Source organism: Myotis davidii, unplaced genomic scaffold (genome assembly GCF_000327345.1).
Source record: "Myotis davidii unplaced genomic scaffold, ASM32734v1 scaffold194, whole genome shotgun sequence".
Lineage (NCBI taxonomy): Eukaryota > Metazoa > Chordata > Mammalia > Chiroptera > Vespertilionidae > Myotis > Myotis davidii.
In genome coordinates, this window is record NW_006286673.1 from 321,279 (window position 1) to 340,726 (window position 19,448).

Here is a 19,448-nt window from a genome sequence, read left to right on the forward strand (position 1 = left end):
AAGGGCTTATTATAATAAAATATAAGGGATAGTATGGAAATTTTAATGGACATAGTAGCAATCTATTTTTATTGTCTCTATTACATCTAAAGTGATTTATCATTTGCTAGGAAAGCAAGACTGAAGTTTATCACAAAGTTAATGTGCATATTAATCATTAATTATTAGGAGTGATCAATTATGTGTAACAACTTTTCCTGCTTGCCTAAATGAGCATGTCCATCTTGCTCCTTATATAGCCTTTGCTTTTCCCCCCAGATATTTAAAGAAACAGTTAACTTTATTTTTTTTCTTTTTTTTTCCTTTTTTTATTGCTTAAAGTATTACAAAGGGTATTACATGTGTGTCTTTTTTTCCCCCGCCCTTGACTATCCCCTGGCTTCCCCCTCTCCTCAGCGTTCCATGTCCATTGGTTATGCGTATATGCATGCGTACAAGTCCTTCGGTTGATCTCTTATACCCCTCCCTCCTGCCCCGCAACTTTCCCTGGCCTTCCCGCTGCATTTTGACAATCTGTTCGAGGCAGCTCTGCCTCTGTATCTATTACTGTTCAAAAGTTTATAATGGTCTCTATTATCCATGAATGAGTGAGATCATGTGGTATTTTTCAACTGTCTTCCATAGTGGCTGCACCAGTCTGCATTCCCACCAGCAGTGCACAAGTGTTCCTTTTTCTCCACATCCTCTCCAGCACTTGTCGTTTGTTGATTTGTTGATGATAGCCAGTCTGACAGGTGTGAGATGGTATCTCATTGTTGTTTTGATTTGCATCTCTCAGATGATTAGTGACTTTGAGCAGAAACAGTTAACTTTAAAGATGTGTGAGAGCCTTATGCCATGTGCTGAATTATGGTCAAGGTGGCATGACCACAAAATTGTTGGAATGCCTGTGATTCATTTGAGGTCATTTTATTAGAGATAAATTATAGGAGATCTTTATAACTGGAATACTTGAGCCCTCTGTCAAAACTAGGATTGAAAAGTAGAGTCAAAGTCAGAATGATAAGTTAACACTGTATTTTATATCACAATTTTAAATAGGCACCAAGCCATTAAAATAGTGAGTTATGATAGTAATGATGTCTTTTTTTTTCTTTAAATTTGTTTTTATTGATTTTTTTTGAGAGAGGAATGAGGAGGAGATAGAAGCATCAATGACGGAGAGAACCACTGATCATCTGCCTCCTGTATACTGCTCCCCCCACTTCCCCACTGGGGATCAAGCCCACAGTCCAGGCATGTGCCCTGACTGGGAATACAACAGTGACCTCCTGATTCATTGGTCGACACTCAACCACTGAGCAATGGGCTGGGAAGCTATGTTCTTTTGGATTAGGGACGAACATAAGTTACAAAATATCTGAACTCTAGGTTTTCTGTGTTCTACCTTCTTTGATACTTTTACTATGGTTGACATAAGGCTATATAAATGTGTGTAACTGAAATATAGAAGGATATTTTCATTTTCATTGAAATTATTGGGGAGACATCCTATATAATAAAGAGCTAATATGCTAATTAGACCAAACAGCTGAACGACCTTCTGGAGGTCTTTCTGGACGACCTTCTGGACGAAGCTGGGGCTGTGAGGGTTGGCTGTGAATTTCATGCATTGGGCCTCTAGTTGGTTAATAAAATTACATAGGTTTCAGGTGCACAATTCTGTAATACATCATCTGTATATTGTATTGTGTGTTCACCACCCCAAGTTCAGGCTCCTTCCATCACCATATATTTGACCTCCCTTAAATTTAATGTATATATTTGACCTCTTCTACTTCCCCCCACCCCCTTTCCCTCAGGTAATCACCATATGTTGTCCGTATCTATGATATTTTTTTCTTAATCCCTTCACCTTTTTCACCCAGCCCCCAACCTCTCTACCCTCTGACAGCAGTCTGTTCTCTATCTATGAGTCTGTAGGAGGAGATTTTCAAAGCTAGTCCCAGCCATTTTGATTGTTGAATAAATTGATAGCTAGATTGGATGGAGAAGGAAGAATTTCTTCTCTTTTGAGAACGATTTTCCTTTGACAATAATTCAAGCCAGCATCTTTAAGTCTAAGCAACTTATAAGTACACATGTGGAAGAAGGCAACCTTTATGAGATAAAATGAATACTGGCTTTGAAGGATCTGTCAGGAAATTGCTACTATTGCTACTGGCTCTTTGGTATTTAAGGTCTCTGAACCTCTTTGCTATTGCACGAGGCAGCAAAGATCAGCAGAGTAGAATTTAAGCTTTAGAATCAGACATTCAGGTTCCTTCACTTAGGAGCTTTGTGTCAGTGGCAATTTCACTTAATGTACATAATCTTCTAGTTCATCTGTGAAATGGGGATAATAACACTTGTCATAGTGGTGATGTGGCAGGTAAATCTGGCAATGCACAAAGAGTTCCTCTGCAATAAGTGGAAAGAGTCCATGAGAGAGGCTGAAATGAAAATGGAATATAATTATAGTGTGTTAATGCAGAATTATACTACTATAATAGCATATTATATATCATAATACACTGTTTATATTTTATAATTATAATGTAATAGAATTACCTATAGTATAATTATAGTATAGTATACTACTGCTCAATTGAAATCTAAGGTCTTCAGTGGAAATGTCACCTGAAAAATCTAAAATAATGAAGGAAAACAATGAACCAGTGTTTTAAAGATTTTCATGTATGAAATTTCAGTGGCAAATTGAGATGCCTGAATTAATGAATAAGAGCAAATGTACTTGAAACTGTGGAGAAAGCATTGAGAAATAAAACATAACTGTGTGAGGTCAATTAGGTTTTTAAAAATGAAATCAATTTCAAAAGGAGCAATTTGGCATCTTGTACATTGGCTATAGTTAGAATCCATCAGAAGTAAAATAAAAACCAAGACAACAAATCTGTCACCGTGGTGAGCAAAGGTCAGCCCACAAAGCACAGTTCACCCTCAGCACAAGCTTGAGATTTGAAGTTCCCTTTAGAAACTTGCTCACTTATTGGTACAGAGTAAGATTCATTTAAATAAGAAGAGAGGAGCTAAAACCACCCTCAATAAATAATGCAGTAAGTTTAAGTGTTACTTCTGTTAACCTTTGAAGGAAGACTTTTAAAGAAAATGTTACTTAAATGCTCAGGTCAAAGGCTACCATCTCTATTTGAATTTGTCAATTTAGCAGAAAAGTAAAATTTGTCATTGTAATGCATGTGTGCGCACACGCACGAGAGAGAGAGAGAGAGAGAGAGAGAGAGAGAGAGAGAGAGAAATCTTGGGTTTCTGCCATTTCCCTATGAAGAATATCATAAAAGAAGCTCACTGATCCTAGGAGGAGAGAAGAGACACCAGGAACAGGACTGACATACTCCAGTGGAACCTGAACTTGAACAGCCAATCACAGCTAAGGACCAGATGCAGGCTAGTGACCTATTCAGATCAGTAGATCCACTTAGCCAAGATTTGTATGTCTTCTGTGTCCCAGCTGATACAGATAGAGATTAGGAACAATTTATGATTGCTGTTAGCAGTGAAACCTAGAGTTGGTTTGTTAAATAGCATTTTATGGCAATAGCTTACTGACACATAGGTAAATATCCAATACTATAAGATTAATCAAACATTTGAGTGCACCTGTACGTTGCATAAGATAAGTGCATTCATTCAATGTGAAATTGTAGATGAATATATAATATCTGAGAAATAAATATATAATGTACTCAAACATCCAATATAATAAGTGAAACTAATAAAATATTATAAAATAATGTTCTAAAAAATGCATATGTATGTAAAGGAAGACATAAATGGTGAAAATACTAAATGTGTTCAACACATAAAAACAATTCAAAATAGAGCTCCTTAATCAATACCACTTCATCACCCTTTTTAATAAGTGGTATATTGCCTATCAAATAAAAGTACAAAATTTAATGTTTTCTTTTGTTTTAAATATTTTTTATTTCCTATGAGGATGCCTACCTAGTATCCTTGAACATAATATATTAAAAGCCCCATTTTTGGATATATTCAATAATTTAAATAGATACAATGATGGAATTTGACATTTGGTGATATATTAAATAATTTCTTTCTAGCACAGATGACTAATTATTAACATTTGCATTGTGGTTTATTCTATATAAAATATATTATATTCAGTAATCCACCTAGATTGTCCAATATACTTTCTAGTTTTAACAGTCTAAAATCTACTCAACTATTTCAAATACCTTTTTTATTAGATTGATCATGAAAAGTGAGCTCTCTTCTTTCATGGAGAAAGCATTCATCCACTTCGTGTTAGAGTCAGACTGGGACTAAGAGAAAGAAGTTTTGAAACACTGACTTGACTTTCCTAAAATGTCTATCTTTATTCTCTTGTGCTACCAATTTGAATGATCTCATGATAAAACATATAATAAAAATGTCATCTATTTACAAACAGTCGCCCAGGGAGTTCCTGTTTTTAAGAGAAAAATGGCATCTATACAAACTGGTATTAAAAAGACCCAAAGAAATAAATTAAGTAAGTTACTCGAGCAGATATTACAGAAAGAATTACTGACATCTGCATTTTTTAAGATCCTTGATTCTTTATTAAGATGAAAAGGTCACTTAACCTTAAGGTGATATTTCTTGCAAACCCATCAATAAACTACAAGCTCAGTCATTCCTTCTTGGAATTTAAATGCTGGTCCCAGAGTATCTTTGAAGATTTCTGGAAAACTCTTCAAATTTTTCAGACTTTAAGTATCATGATGTGAAAAACCGAACAGCCTCTGTGTACCATTAAAGGAGCGATAGCATCAATAATATGAAAAAATAGAGCAAAAAATTACAGTAACGGAGGGCTTCCACTTGTGGCCAAGGTGGAATAACAGGAGCTAGACTTATCCACCCTCCTGAAACAATTCTAAAGATAGATAAAATATTACATACAGCAGCTTTTAAGATATTAGGCAGCAGGCAGCTGGGTAGAGAGATCATAGAGGCGAAAAAACACACGTATGAGGCAAGCCCCTGATTGCTGTCGTTTATTGCCTAGATAGTTGCCAGACCAAAGTCAGGTGGATAAATCTACTGCCTGTGATAAGAAAACAAAATCTGGAGAGACTAAGGCAGCTGAAGTACACAGGACTGAGTACCAGAGAGAGTTGGACAGGGACAGCTCTGAATCTTTGCAGAGGGTCCACCGTGGACGTCCGCTGAGCATTTATCATTGTATGTGTCTGAGGAAACTACTCTTGGCTGGGAAAACCACCTGAAAGGTTTAGAAACAGCAATCTCTGAAACCACACAGAGCCAGAAATATTTCCTGTTTTCTAAACTCGGAGTGAAAAACTTTATAATTTCCAGGGCATTGAATCGAGTTCTTATAAGGGTTTTGTCTAAAGTAGAGAAAGAAATTTTCCCTAGGAAAAAATGCTATACTGGTCCCATCTAACAAACATAAAAAAATAGCATCTCAAAAGATTGAACTATTACCAAGTAATGAAACGGCATCTCAGAAAAATTTCAAGAATATTTACAGGAATATAAAAATTCGTCATGATCAAGCTACTGCTGAGTAATAGCAGAAATGGATATAATTTCAAGAAAAGTAGATTTTAGAACAAAAAATATTCTTAGGGATAAAGAAATGGTAATGAGTAATGGTTCAGGTGATCATCATTCTGGCTGCATCTACTTATCAATAAAGATTAAATAGATATTAAATAAATTGAATGAAGTAAAAGTTTTCTTCACATTTGGAAGCTCTACAAAGAGCGGTAGTGGGTATCCATTTGTGCTCTTGCATGCCCACCATGTATCCTTCCTTCTTTTGGTCACAGAACTACAAATTTAACTTTGAAAAATGTCCTTTTCTTCATTCTACTCAGCCTTGTAGACTGTGACTCAATATGTACAATGAACAACAATTGGATTATTTTCCAAGGAATTTGAATCCTGTGGTGGGACAGGAAGGGAATAAATAGTTGACTGATTCATATCAGTGCCCCAAGAAAACTGCACATTCATTCTGGTTGACCTAGTTCTCATTCTTTCAGGTTATTCAGGTGTATCTTCAATTTAATGAGCACCTTAAACTGACATCTGTCAATCTCTCAAGCATAATTATAATGTTTCTCAATTTCTCATTAAACTCCAGTCACTGCAGTCTCTTCTTTCTCTTCTCTTCATTGAATATTCTTTCCTTTCAAGGCCTTGCACTTGTTGCTCCATCTTGTAAGGACTTCTGCAGTTCTCCTTATAACCAGCTCCTTCTCACATCCTTTTATTTTCATTCAAATTTTCTTCTTCAGATAAGTCTCTTCTTACTACAGGATCCACAGTCACCTTTACTCTATTATTTTCTGTAACATGAGCTAAATCAAGCTCATTGTCTGCTTTCATAAATACAATGTTATTGGAATTCATTTTTTTTTTGGCATTAACTATGGCTGCTTTTGCCCTGCATGGCAACAGTGACAGTATGTCTTGAAATGGGCTAAAATATTTTCTATCTGACTCTTCGAAATATTATTTGCTGACCCCTGTTTTATAATGTCATGTTTACTTCCTTATACAACTTATCATCACCTGTAATTATCTTGTTCACATGTTAGTTGATTAATATCTGCTCCTACTCAGCACTGTAGGATTTTGGAAGAGGTGGCTTGCCTGCTGTGTTTTTTTCCCTCACCCGAGGATATGTTTATTGAATTTTTTTTAGAGAGAGAAGGGAGAGGGAGAGAGACAGAGAGAAAGAGAGGGGAGAGAGAGAGAGAATTGTTTGGCTGAGTTCTGCACGCCCCCCCCCCCCCCCCCCAGCGGGGGGCAGGAGACAACAGCAAGCTTTGTTCCTTGTATGCAACCCAACAGGGATTGAACCTGAAACCTTGGTATGTACCCTAACCCAGAATTAATGGGCAACCTTTTGGTGTATGGGACAATGCTCCAAAAAATTGAATTATCTAGCCAGAGCATACCTGCCCCTCCTCAGCACTGTAGTACTTATGGAAGTGGGTGGCTTGAGTGCTCTTAGTCAGGTATGCATCCCTAATGCCTAACCAATGCCTGCTCAGAGTAGAAATCAGCAAATATTTGTGGAATAGCTGAATCATTGAGCATGTCTCATCCACAAGTATCAGCAATACCACCTCTATTATCCAACACACATTGCAGTCCAATGCTATTCTCACATTTGTCTGTAAGGCAGATGCTATGCAATGACTATTGTTTTATAGCCATGTGTTATGCAACAGGAGTGAATCTACCTTGGGGACAGTTGACTGGAGTCAGAATGGGCATTGACTCAAGAGCAGCCCGTAAGCAGCTGGCCAGGATTCTATGACCACTGGTAGAAAGAGGAACTAAGTCACAGGATCTGTGAGATGTTTCTTCAAGAACTGGAAATTGGAAATGTAGCTTAGAAGTTGTATTTGTCTTTGTTAAGAGATGGCGGTGTAAGATTGAACTCTTTGGTCTCTGTGCATTCTTACATTAAACCCACTTTGTATTTGACCAAATTTGGTTGTATACCTGTTACAGACATCCAAAGCAAAAACTAAGCCTGTCTAGATTTGGCTGAACAAAAATGCACATAAATAAGTAAGCAGAGGATAACCAACTGCACTCTCACAGAACAGAGTACGTGCTGCGACAATTAACAGAAGAACAACCTGATGACACATGTTACCAGTGTGGGCACCGAGGGCAGCAGTGAAACTACTATAAAGTTCAACATGCCTCTGTGAGGACTAGATTGTCTTTTGGAAGCAATTGGTACTAACCAATTATTTAAAGATACACTGACATGTCATTAAAGCTACTAATGAAAGGCAATAATACTACAGAAATAAAACTCATTATCTAATCATTTTATTTCTTTTAAATAAAGAAGTAAAGCCCAGACAGGGTGGCTCAATGGTTGAGCATTAACCTATGAACCAGAAGATCATGGTTCCATTCTCAGACAGGGTACATGCCCAGGTTGCAGGTTCAATCCCTGGTAAGGGCGTGATTCTCTCTCATCATTGATCTTTCTCTCTCCCTCTCCCTCCCCCTTTCTCTCAGAAATCAATAAAAATATATTGTTTACAAATATAAAAAAAGAAGTATGATTATTTTTCCCTATTAGTTGTGTTTACTACTCTTAATGTTGAAGATTAAATGAGTATGGCAATAAAATGAAATTTCCTCAATAAAAATAGATTAATTAAGCACACGATTTGTGCCCTATTTTTTTCGTCCCTAGAGATTTATCAATTAATGAAATTGTTAAAAATATTTGTAATCATGGATGTTAAATTGAGTCATACACAACTCATAAATAAGAACATTAAAAGATACTTAGATATTTTGGGGAAAATAAATTATTAAACACTTAAAACCAACAATGGTTTGAATAAACTGATTTGTCACTGATCATTAATACTAAATATTCTAGAAAACAATTAATAGAAAAATTGTCACATAACATTTAAATATTTGTTAAAAATAAACCAGGCAAATTATGTTCTGTTTCCGTTCTTTTACTATTACACATATTTTCTAAATGTTTTATAACTTGTCCTCCAAGGGAGAACAGGGATTTGTCACTATTGCATTAACAATGGTTTCTGTTTGCTACGTTTCATCATCATACAATTTGCTTTTATTTCAAATGATTTACTCATGTCAAATATCTCAAATGGCTGAGTTTTTCTAGTTATTTTCTTATTTTTTTTGGTATAATCCTGCTGGTTATTTTACCAATTTCCTTTGTTTTCTTTTGTTTATATATTCTTGGCCATCTAATGCTTTGATCTACTAGTTTTTCATCTTTCATGTAATCTTGCCTTTTTTTCTAAAGTAATCCAAAAAACTAATTTATTTATTTCAGATTGCTTAAAAACACTTCCACTGATGTTCAATAAAAGTAGTAAGAGAAGAAAAAGACTAAAAAAATCTAATTGAGTCTTGTTATACTAAAACAAATATTCATATATTTTGTTCAGATACAGTTTTTCTCAAAAACAATTATTTCTATGTACTAAATTATAACTATTTAGAACAGTAAAAACATTTCTAAATCTATACCATAATTTGAAGTGAATCTAGATGCTTAAAATCCTATATAATAAAGAACTAATATGCAAATTAGACCAAACAGCAGAATGTCTCTCCAGGCGACCTTCCAGATGAAGCCAGGGTTGTGAGGGTCAGCTGAGGCTGCGAGGGGCTGCGAGGGCAGAACTCCTTGCACAGATTTCATGCATTGGGCCTCTAGTAAATAATAAATCAAGTACAAATAATGGTCATCATAAAATAATAGAACTACACCTGAACCCATATAATTGTAACCTCATAATCACCGATGGTAGACATTAGTTGCTTCCTTCAGGAAGTCTTGTCTGACCCATTGTCTGTCCCTTCTGTCTGTGCTCATTATATCCTGTGCACATTCGAAAAGTATGTTTGTGCTGTTTGCTCATTTGAACAACTCTTTTAATTGATTGGATGTATTGCATATGCACACTCATTTTCTAATTAGAATGTGGATAGAATGGTACCAAGACAGGAGGCAGAGGAGGAAGAGTGAGGTTCTGAACTGAGCAGGGACAAAGCATGGGAAGAGGAAACACGGCTTGGCAAGTATTTGGATGTGCAGGATGAGAGATACAAAGACTGTAGGATGATATCTGGGCAGCTTCATTTCTGCTTGCTTATGCACTCCTTTTTTGGCATTTATTTTACCAAGTATATTTATTTAATCAATTAAACTAATGATTATAAAAGATTGCTTTGGACCTTTTACCTGTCTACTCTGCCCATGGAGGAATCGCTTGCTAAAAGGATTTATTGCTTATTTTTCACTTTATAATTATAATACTTCCTATGCCTCCACATTGCCAAACCTGAATATATTGTTAATCTATTGTTAATATATGTGCTGGGAATTAAATACAAAGAAGAACAGGAGGAACTTGATGGAACTCAGGCAGGTTTAGGAAAATACAATGGAGATGAAACCACACTTAAACAGTCTGTCTTGAAGTCATTTTAACTCATATTGAAGGTGTTCCTACCTCTCAAGATCAGCAGGCTGAATTTAACCTGATATATAGCCGGAGGGTGAGGCCAGACTAGCTTCACATAAGTGGGAGTGACTTCTGAGGGATCCAGGCATGACTTTCTTTACTACTAAACAATGAAGAGTATGAATTGGAAACATAATGGCCAATAAAAGCCTCAATGTCCTGGTCTGTGTACTTAAAAGGTAAGTTGCCAAGGGTTTGATTATTTTCCTTTATGCTTTCCTCTCTCTCTCTCTCTCTCTCTCTTTCTCTCTCTCTAATCATAAATTTGAGAACCTAGATTGTCTTTAAATTGCTCAATTTATTCCAAATGTCCAACTCACTTTCTCATTTTCTATATTGCCTTGAGAATCTTTTCTCTCCGTGTTCATAATAACTGCATCTAAATGATTGCCTGTATTCACAGCATTATAGAGTCTTTAAAACTTATATGAATATATCTGTAACATAAAAAGTATCTTATTAATTTACTCTTCAACTAGTTAATTAACGGCATAAATTCCCCTCAGGAAAAAATTAACAACATGAATAATAGGATTTTTATTATTTTTTATTGCATTGTTCATTTCCAATGTCTTATATGACTATTTAGATGTACTTTAAAATACAAAAAGGATGTGAAATATTTTTCAAATATAAATTTTCTCATGACATGATATGGAGAAAACAGAATTATTTCCTATTACAATTTTGAAAATATTTTTATTATAGGTCTTAAGATAGAAAACATAGTTCATGATCTTACTGTCTAAAAATGATCACAGCTGGCTGATTGTCAAACATCTTGATTATTAATTCTTTGAAAATTTCTCTCTAGGGTATTATTCTGAGGTTGTAAATGTCTATATCTTGAGTTCTGTGGCATTGAATAAAGATATTTTACATAAATCAATAAAACATCAATGCTTAAAATAAACTTAGGGAACCACAAGATATTGGAAGATCTCCACTATCTAATGCTTTTCTTGATGCTATTAGCAGTCAAAGCAATGAATGATTACCCATTTTCAAGACATTATGTTAGATAATGTATAAGATTATTAAGACTGATGATCGATATTCTTAGTGATAGTCATTCCATGAATCCACCCCCTAATATCCAACTCTCTCATTAATATCCGCATATGTTTCTAATTCTTAACTCATTAATATCATTTGTAAAACTTAAACTGTGGCATCAAGATTCCAAGTGATCATTCTCAATATGAACATTTATCTTCCTTTGGCAATTAATAATTTATTTTGGGAAACAGCATATACACACAATTTACATTTTATACTTAATAAGCCATTAAGTATAAAGTCTAAATTGTAATCCAAGGAAATAATATAAAACTGTGTTTCCAAAAGTGCTGTATGCATATCCCCTGTGGTATCTGAAAAGTTGTTAGGTGGACCATAGTTCAGTATTTCATTTAATTTTAGTAGTTATGCTTTCACATGAATGTATAGTACCTCCATGAAAGATGAATCAGAAATAGAAAAATTAAGGATATTTTACATTTATGACTCTCTCATTCTCTCTTCCAGGTACATAAAACACGAAGAGCAAGTCTTTGTGGATTTCAAAACCAAGGGATTTCTCCTGATACTTCATACAAATCTGAACGCCTTACCAGTTCTAGTGCCACCCCTGTAGTTAATCACTTATCAGCTTTTACTTTAGTGAGTTCCACAGCCTGGGTCTCTAATTCAGCTTCTCATTCACCCTTCATATTCTATTTATGTTCTTGAATGTAAGGCAATTCTATGCCTCAAAAATCTTCAATGGATCCTCATTTCCTATACACTAAAGACACATGTTTTTGGTGTTTATCACTCTATAATTTGGAACCAACCTTTCATTTTTGCTTTGTCTTCCACCATAGCACAGAATGTTCAATAATTCTGCCACACCGGACTCCACCCTTTTTCCTAAAAATACCCATCATTTAGTACCACCTTGCCTTTGCTAACCCCATTTCCTCATCCTTAAAAATGCCATCTTCTGCCCTGACGATGTGGCTCAGTGACTGAGGATCAATCAACCCATGAACCAAGATGGTGGGATTCTTGGTCAGGGCATGTGCCCAGGTTTGTGGACTCAATCCCCAGTAGGAGGCAGCTGGTTGATGATGTTTCTTTCTCATTGATGTTTCTATCTGTCTATCCTTCTCCCTTCCTCTCTCAAAATCAATGAAAACATATTTTTTAAAATGCCATCTTCTGTTTCTGTCTACTGAAATTTGATTTAACCATGATATCCCAGTTGAGGTGTCATCTTCCATGAATGTTTTCAAAATCTCTCCTCTGGCATTTTTTCAGCACTGGGCTTATCACTTCACAAAATATTTTCTTCTCTACATTATATTTTCTGATATGCGGCTTCTTCCTCAACTAAGTTATAATTTTAGGCAAGAATCATTCATTACTCACTTGTATTTCTCATAGTTCTTGCTGAATATAGAATGAATATATGAATGACTGAATGACAGAATGAATTGTTATTGACAATAATGAATGACATGCAAACACCTGAGAAAACTGTGAGGCAATGTATGCTTTTAGAAATTGTATGAAGTAGTTATTTGCAAAATAAATGGTAAAATTATAAATTAAAATGATAATAAATTTGAGATTGTGTTGATAATAATAAAATTGAGAAATTAGACTTATAAGATACTCATATTATAACTCTCTCATAAGTATAGAAATTCTTAATTTCTCCAATTAGAAAATGGTTACATTCTAGAATTAATAAAGATAAATAGATAATTCCAAAATATTTCTTTAGCATTTTCCCTGTAGAACTTGATAGGTGTTTTAGTATCACCAAGAAAGGGTATTTTATAAAGAAAAGATGAATATTTTCCTCTATACCACACTTTATCTGAGCTAGGGATGGGCTATCATATTCTTTGGTAATGAATGAACATTTGCTGAGTATCTACTGAGGCTAAGGCACTGGGCCAGGAAGAGGAATCTGGTGGCAAATAAGACAGTGTCCCTGATCTGTCTTGGCCATTGTGAATTTGAAGGTAGATTTGTCCTCCATATTAACTATGATGTCATCTTAATCCACGTGAGACTATGACACAGCTATTCCCCCCGACCCCTACCCACCACAAACCATAATAGGATCCTTTTTAATTTATAAATGAAGATGTCTTGTGGATCCTGCTACTGACTATTGAGGGAAAACACCACTCTCCCGGTCTATTTTGGGAGTGGAAGTGGCTTGGCTGGTGCAATTCCTACTCTTGATGTGGATAATTAATTACAACCAAGATTTCCCTTGTATTTTACTTCTATGAAAAACACCAGGAATAAGCTATTTTTGAATCTTATTTGCAAATAAAACATTACATTTCTAAAAATGAATCTTCTGAAAGGTACATCATAATCATAAAGGCATTGACAATCTGTTTTCTTGTCAAATACAATGAAAGTAAACTGAACAAAAAATTATTACTGTAAAATAATGGAGAAATGTAGTGGTGTAATAGTGAAACTGAAATAAACTTTACTGTTTTGAGGGGATGTTATTTACATTGATTCTGTCTTCCTCCTACATATGTAACTTACCTCTCTCTTCTGTCCTGAGTTTCCGCACTGGTTGGGACTGGGTACTCATGGTGAATATTTCTCAGAATCTAACTTTTCTTGAGGGCTTGGACCTATTTTTCTTCTGGCTGATTTACAGTTTGCATTGGTGCTAAAATATGTTACAGTTGGACATATACTAGTAAAGTATCTTCTCCCAGCTCCTGGCAGTTTGATAAAATAAGTTCAATTTTCCTACTGATTTTTATCTAGAGACTAGAGGCCCAGTACACAAAATTCATGCACTGGGGTGTGTGTGTGTGGGGGCCCTCAGCCTGGCCTGCACCCTTCTCAGTCTGGGAACCCTCAGGGGATGTCCGACTGATGGCTTAGGCCCGCTCTCCATGGGGAGCAGGCCTAAGCCATCAGTCAGACATCCTTAGCGCTGCCACAGAGGCGGGAGAGGTTCCCACCACCGCAGCTGCACTCGCCAGCCGTGAGCCTGGCTTCTGGCTGAGTGGCACTCCCCCTGTGGGAGCACACTGACCACCAGAGGGCAGCTCCTAAATTAAGCGGGATTGGGCTGAAACTGGCTCTCAGACATCCCCCAAGAGGTCCCAGATTGCAAGAGGGCACAGGCCAGGCCGAGGAACCCCACTGCTGCATGATTAGGGCCAGGGAGGGGCATGGGAGATTGGCCAGCCAGGGAGGGACCACAGGAGGGCTCCAGGGAATGTCCGGCCTGTCTCGCTCAGCCCTGATCAGCTGGAACCCAGCAGCAAGCTAACCTACCAATTGGAGCATCTGCCCCCTGGTGGTCAGTGCATGTCATCGTGAGTGGTTGAGTGGCCTTAGAATAACCGCCATCTGTGTTGGGTTAATTTGCATACTCATCCTGATTGGCTGGTGGGCATAGCAGCGTGACACTAATTTGCATGTTTCTCTTTTATTAGTGTAGACTAGAGGCCCAGTGCACGAAATTCGTGCACTGGAGCTGGCGGGGGTTCCACAGCCGGCCTACACCTTCTCACAGTCCAGGAGCCCTCGGGGGATGTCCAACTGATGACTTAGGCCCACTCCCTGTCTCTGCGACTGCTGCTGAGCCCAGCTTCTGACTGAGCAGCACTCCCCTTATGGGAGCGCACTGACCACCAAGGGGGAGCTCCTGCACTGAGCATCTGCCCCCTGGTGGTCAGTGCATGTCATAACAACCAATTGGGCTGAAACCGGCTCTCCAACATCCCCTGAGAGGTCCCAGATTGCAAGAGGGCGCAGGCCAGGCCAAGGGACCCCACCAGTGCACGATAGGGTCGGGAAGGGTCATGGGAGGTGGTCAGTCGGGGAGGGACCACAGGAGGGCTCCAGGGTGTGTTTGGCCCATATTGCTCAGTCCTGATCGGCCAGACACCAGCAGCAAGCTAACCTACTGGTTGAAGCATCTGCATTGAGCATCTGCCCCCTGTTGGTTAGTGCACATCATAGTGACTGGTTGGCCAGTCAACTGTCTGCCCCCTGATGGTCAGTGCATGTCATAGCAAGCAGTTGAGCAGCCTTAGCATATCATTAGCATATTACACTTTGATTGGCTGAACAGACAACTGGACGACCAGACACTTAGCATATTAGGCTTTTATTATATAGGATAGGCAGAACCTACCTCTGTTTTCAACTACAGGAATACTTGGTACTCAGAGAGTAGTCCGGTCATGATTAGGCTAAAATAATTAGAATAAATAATGATAGAGAACATAGCTATTGTGGAGATATATAATATTATAAATATTCCTTTAGAATCTAATGGAAATTTGGGTCATTTAACATAATTGTTGACTGTTAATGAAAACAAAGAAAAAATTCTACACATACCACTAATATTAATATAGATTAAAGACCTGCATGCATTTCCCCTAATATGGCAGAGTTGCAAAGCAAAGGAGATGAAAAATCCATATGGGTGCTGACGATGGAGGGTTGAATTTCTAAGTTATCATTTAAAAGATAAGCCATGTGAGACCCATGGGAGCTTTATGCCCTTTAACCACATATATGTGAGTGTTTATTATAGTGTGGTTTTGTCAAGGGAACTTAGCAACAAGATAAAATAACAGCTGTATATTTTGTAGAGAAGTTTGCTTAGGAAGGCAGTTGCCATGGAAACGCCTGGCAATAGCGATTTGATTCGTGTTGTATGAAAGTGATGAGTCTACTTTGTCTAGATTATTTTCCTAGCACTGGCAAGTTCTGGGGAAGGAGGGGGGTAGAAATAATCTTTTCTGTACATTTGCATATTTAAAAACAATCCACTTCATTTTCAAACAGACACAGAGAAGACATTGACAAGTCTCTTCACCAATAAATCATATACCAAAAAATATGTATTATGTAAATTTACTGTATTTCAAAAGAGCTCTGACTGCCACAGCTTTGCACTGTAGTTCCACTTCACTCAAATGAGTCACATTCAATTATAAGTCCTCAGAAATTTGCTTAAAATAGTTGCAGCTGGAAGATGTAAAAAAAAAAATCTTATGAATGAGCAAAAATGAAGTCAATTATACCCCATGGGGAAGTCTCTCAATGAAAAATCTGGTAAACAGGCTCTCAGAAAAAAAGGGGGAAACAGATGCTGACTGATAAGAATTTGCTTATTTTACCAGGGAGACACCAGTATGTATGTGCTGGAGCTGAAATGAGGATTTGGCTGAGCTGTTTTCTCTCTAAAACAGCAGTTCTCAACCTGTGGGTCGAGACCCCTTTGGCGATTGCACAACCCTTTCACAGGGGTCGCCTAAGACCATCCTGCATATCAGATATTTACAGTACAATTCATAACAGTAGCAACATTACAGTTATGAAGTAGCAACGAAAATAATTTTATGGTTGGGTCACAACATGAGGAACTGTATTTAAAGGGCCAGAAGGTTGAGAACCACTGCTAAGGCTGGCAAGGTTTCAGTGAACTAAAATATCTTGATCAGAAGATGAAATTCAGTTCACCTCTGAGACTGGCAACACGAATTCCTCTCATTCAGAGGGAAGTGAATTCAAGATGGCCAACAGCCAGCCATAGGAGCCTACAGAATGTAAATCTGTGGCATAGACCCAGAATGCCTATTTGTCAAGGTCGAGTGTCACCAAGAAATGAGCAAAAGGCAAATCTTTACACCCCTTCCTAGTCTACCTCTCCCCTCAAGGCTTTCTTTCCCATGAAGCCACTGTGAGAAAACCTATTTTGCAGATGCCTTCACAAAGTTGCATTTGGTCTGATTTACCTTCAGTTTATCTATTGTGTCCTGGGTTCAGGAAAAGATAATCTCCCATCTAAGTACCCCAAGTCCTTTTGTTTAAGGGAAACTTGGAGAGGTTATAGAAAGACGGAGATTTCTGAAAAATAAATTTCTACAAAGATTAAGAAAATGTAGCTTATTGACTTTAGTTATTCTAGCAAAACCTACCTACCAGGATGTGTCTTTTTTCAAAAACAACCATGTGATTAACTTGTTATCAGAGCTTGGTTTTACTTTGAGATTGGAAGAGTGGGCCATGCAATTATGTTTCTTTAATTGTTTCCTGACTAAATCAACAATTTGAAAGAAGAATGTGGGAAGCTCCCTGAATTCACTTGGTGGAAACTGGCTCTTGATGTTTTTCCGGATGTGCTTTGACAATTTATGGTCATTTTTATTGGAACCAGCATCCTATTTTGACCTTGGAGGCTGGGGTGGAGGTGTGGGGGTTGGCCTGACAGTGTGGCTTTTGCCCCATCTCTAAGGAGCTTCACATGAACCAGCTTAGGAGATGAGACTGGAACTTTCAGAATAATTGCACGATTAATATTTAACATGCATTTCATGTATATATGCATAAACACTGCCATTTCTAAGTATAACCTGGAAATGACACTGAAAGATCAATATTATTATTGTCTCAACTTTATAGACGAGGAAACTAAGATAGAGTAGGACATGCAGCTTGCTAGTTTTCCAGGTAGTTTGGAGCTGGAATTTGATCAGGCAGTCTGACTCTAGAAGCTGAGCTCCAGGGCTCACTACTATACTGCAAGGTGAACTCACCTCCCCACGCTTAGAGGACACTCTGAACCACCCTCCTGCCTAAACAATCATCCTATTCTGCCTCTGCAGACAAAGCTGCAGGGTAAATCTTTACACCCCTGGAGCATATCAGTGCTCACGCTCCAAGTCACATTTTTTTCATATATTTCTTATTATTTAACTAGAAGACTGGTGGGGTCCCTCACCCTCGCCTGTGCCCTCTCACAGTCCAGGAGCCCTCAGGGGATGTCCTACTGCCTCGGAGGTGGAAGAGGCTCCCACCACCGCCGCTGTGCTCGCCAGCTGTGAGCCCGGCTTCTGGCTGAGTGGCACTCCCCCCATGGGAGCGCACTGACCACGAGGGGAAAGCTCCTGCGTTGAGTGGTATTGGGCTGAAAATGGATCTCCAACATCCCTCAAGGGGTCCCAGATTGCAAGAGGGCACAGGCTAGGCTGAGGGACTCCACCAGTGCACAATTGGGGCTGGGGAGAGACACGGAGGTTGGCCAGCCAGGGAGTGACCACGGGAGAGTTTCAGGGCATTTCTAGCCTGTCTCACTCAGTCCTGATTGGCTGGACCCCAGCAGCAAGCTAACCTACCAGTAAGAGCATCTCCCCCCTGGTGGTCAGTGCACGTCACAGCGAGTGGTTGAGTGGCCTTAGCATATCATTAGCATATTATGCTTTGATTGGTTGAATGGATGACTGGACACTAAGAATATTAGGCTTGCCTTAACCAGTTTGGCTCAGTGGATAGAGTGTCGGCCTGCGGACTCAAGGGTCCCAGGTTCGATTCTGGTCAAGGGTGTGTACCTTCGTTGCGGGCACATCTCCAGTAGGGAGTGTGCAGGAGGCAGCTGATCCATGTTTCTCTCTCATCGATGTTTCTAACTCTATCCTTTTCCTTTCCTCTCTGTAAAAAATCAATAAAATATATTAAAAAAAGAATATTAGGCTTTTATTGTATAGGATTTTACTTATTAATCTGGAATCTTCAGCTATTTGAAAGTGGCTCAGGGTTCCTAGGTCTCTCCCATGTATACAGGAGGTTTATATATTACTAGAGGCCTAGTGCATGAAATTCATGCACGGGAAGGGGGTGTCCCTCAGCCCGGCCTACACCCGCTCAAATCCAGGACATCCCTCTCACAATCCGTGACCACTGGTTCCTAACCACTACCTGCCTGATCACCCCTAACCCCCTCTGCCTACCTGCCTGATCACGCCTAACTGCCTCTGCCCCTGCCTTGGCCCCACCACTGTGGCTTTGTCCCGAAGGACGTCCAGAAGGTTGTCTGGAAGATGTCCAGTCTAATTAGCATATTATCCATTGATTAGTATAGATTAAACTTGTGTTTGTTTTTCTCTTGTTAATCTGCTTTTTGTTATAGGATGTCTCAAACAAGAAGCCAGAAGCAAAGTATCCCCACCCCTTCCTTGCCCCATTGGGAAGCCATGTTTTGCCAGGAAATACCTTCCATGGACAATCTTCCGAAGGAAACTCTTTCTTTGAAGACAAAGCTCAAAATTAAGGCTTACAGTTAAAGGGATCAGGAGAGGTAAGTTATTTTCAACCCTTTTCATTTCATGATATGCATAAACTAATTACTGAAATTCTGTGGCACACCAAAAAATACATTATATTTTTTTGCTGATGTGACAAAAAATGGTAGGTATAATTTTGATTCGTTCACACCAGATGGCTATGTTGTGTTTACTGTTGTAATTTTTTTTTTTTTGAAAATTTAAGGGAAATGAGCCACCCCTGACTAAATAGTCAGATATTGTATGTTTCAAAATTTCTTGTGGCGTAATGGTTGAAAATAGC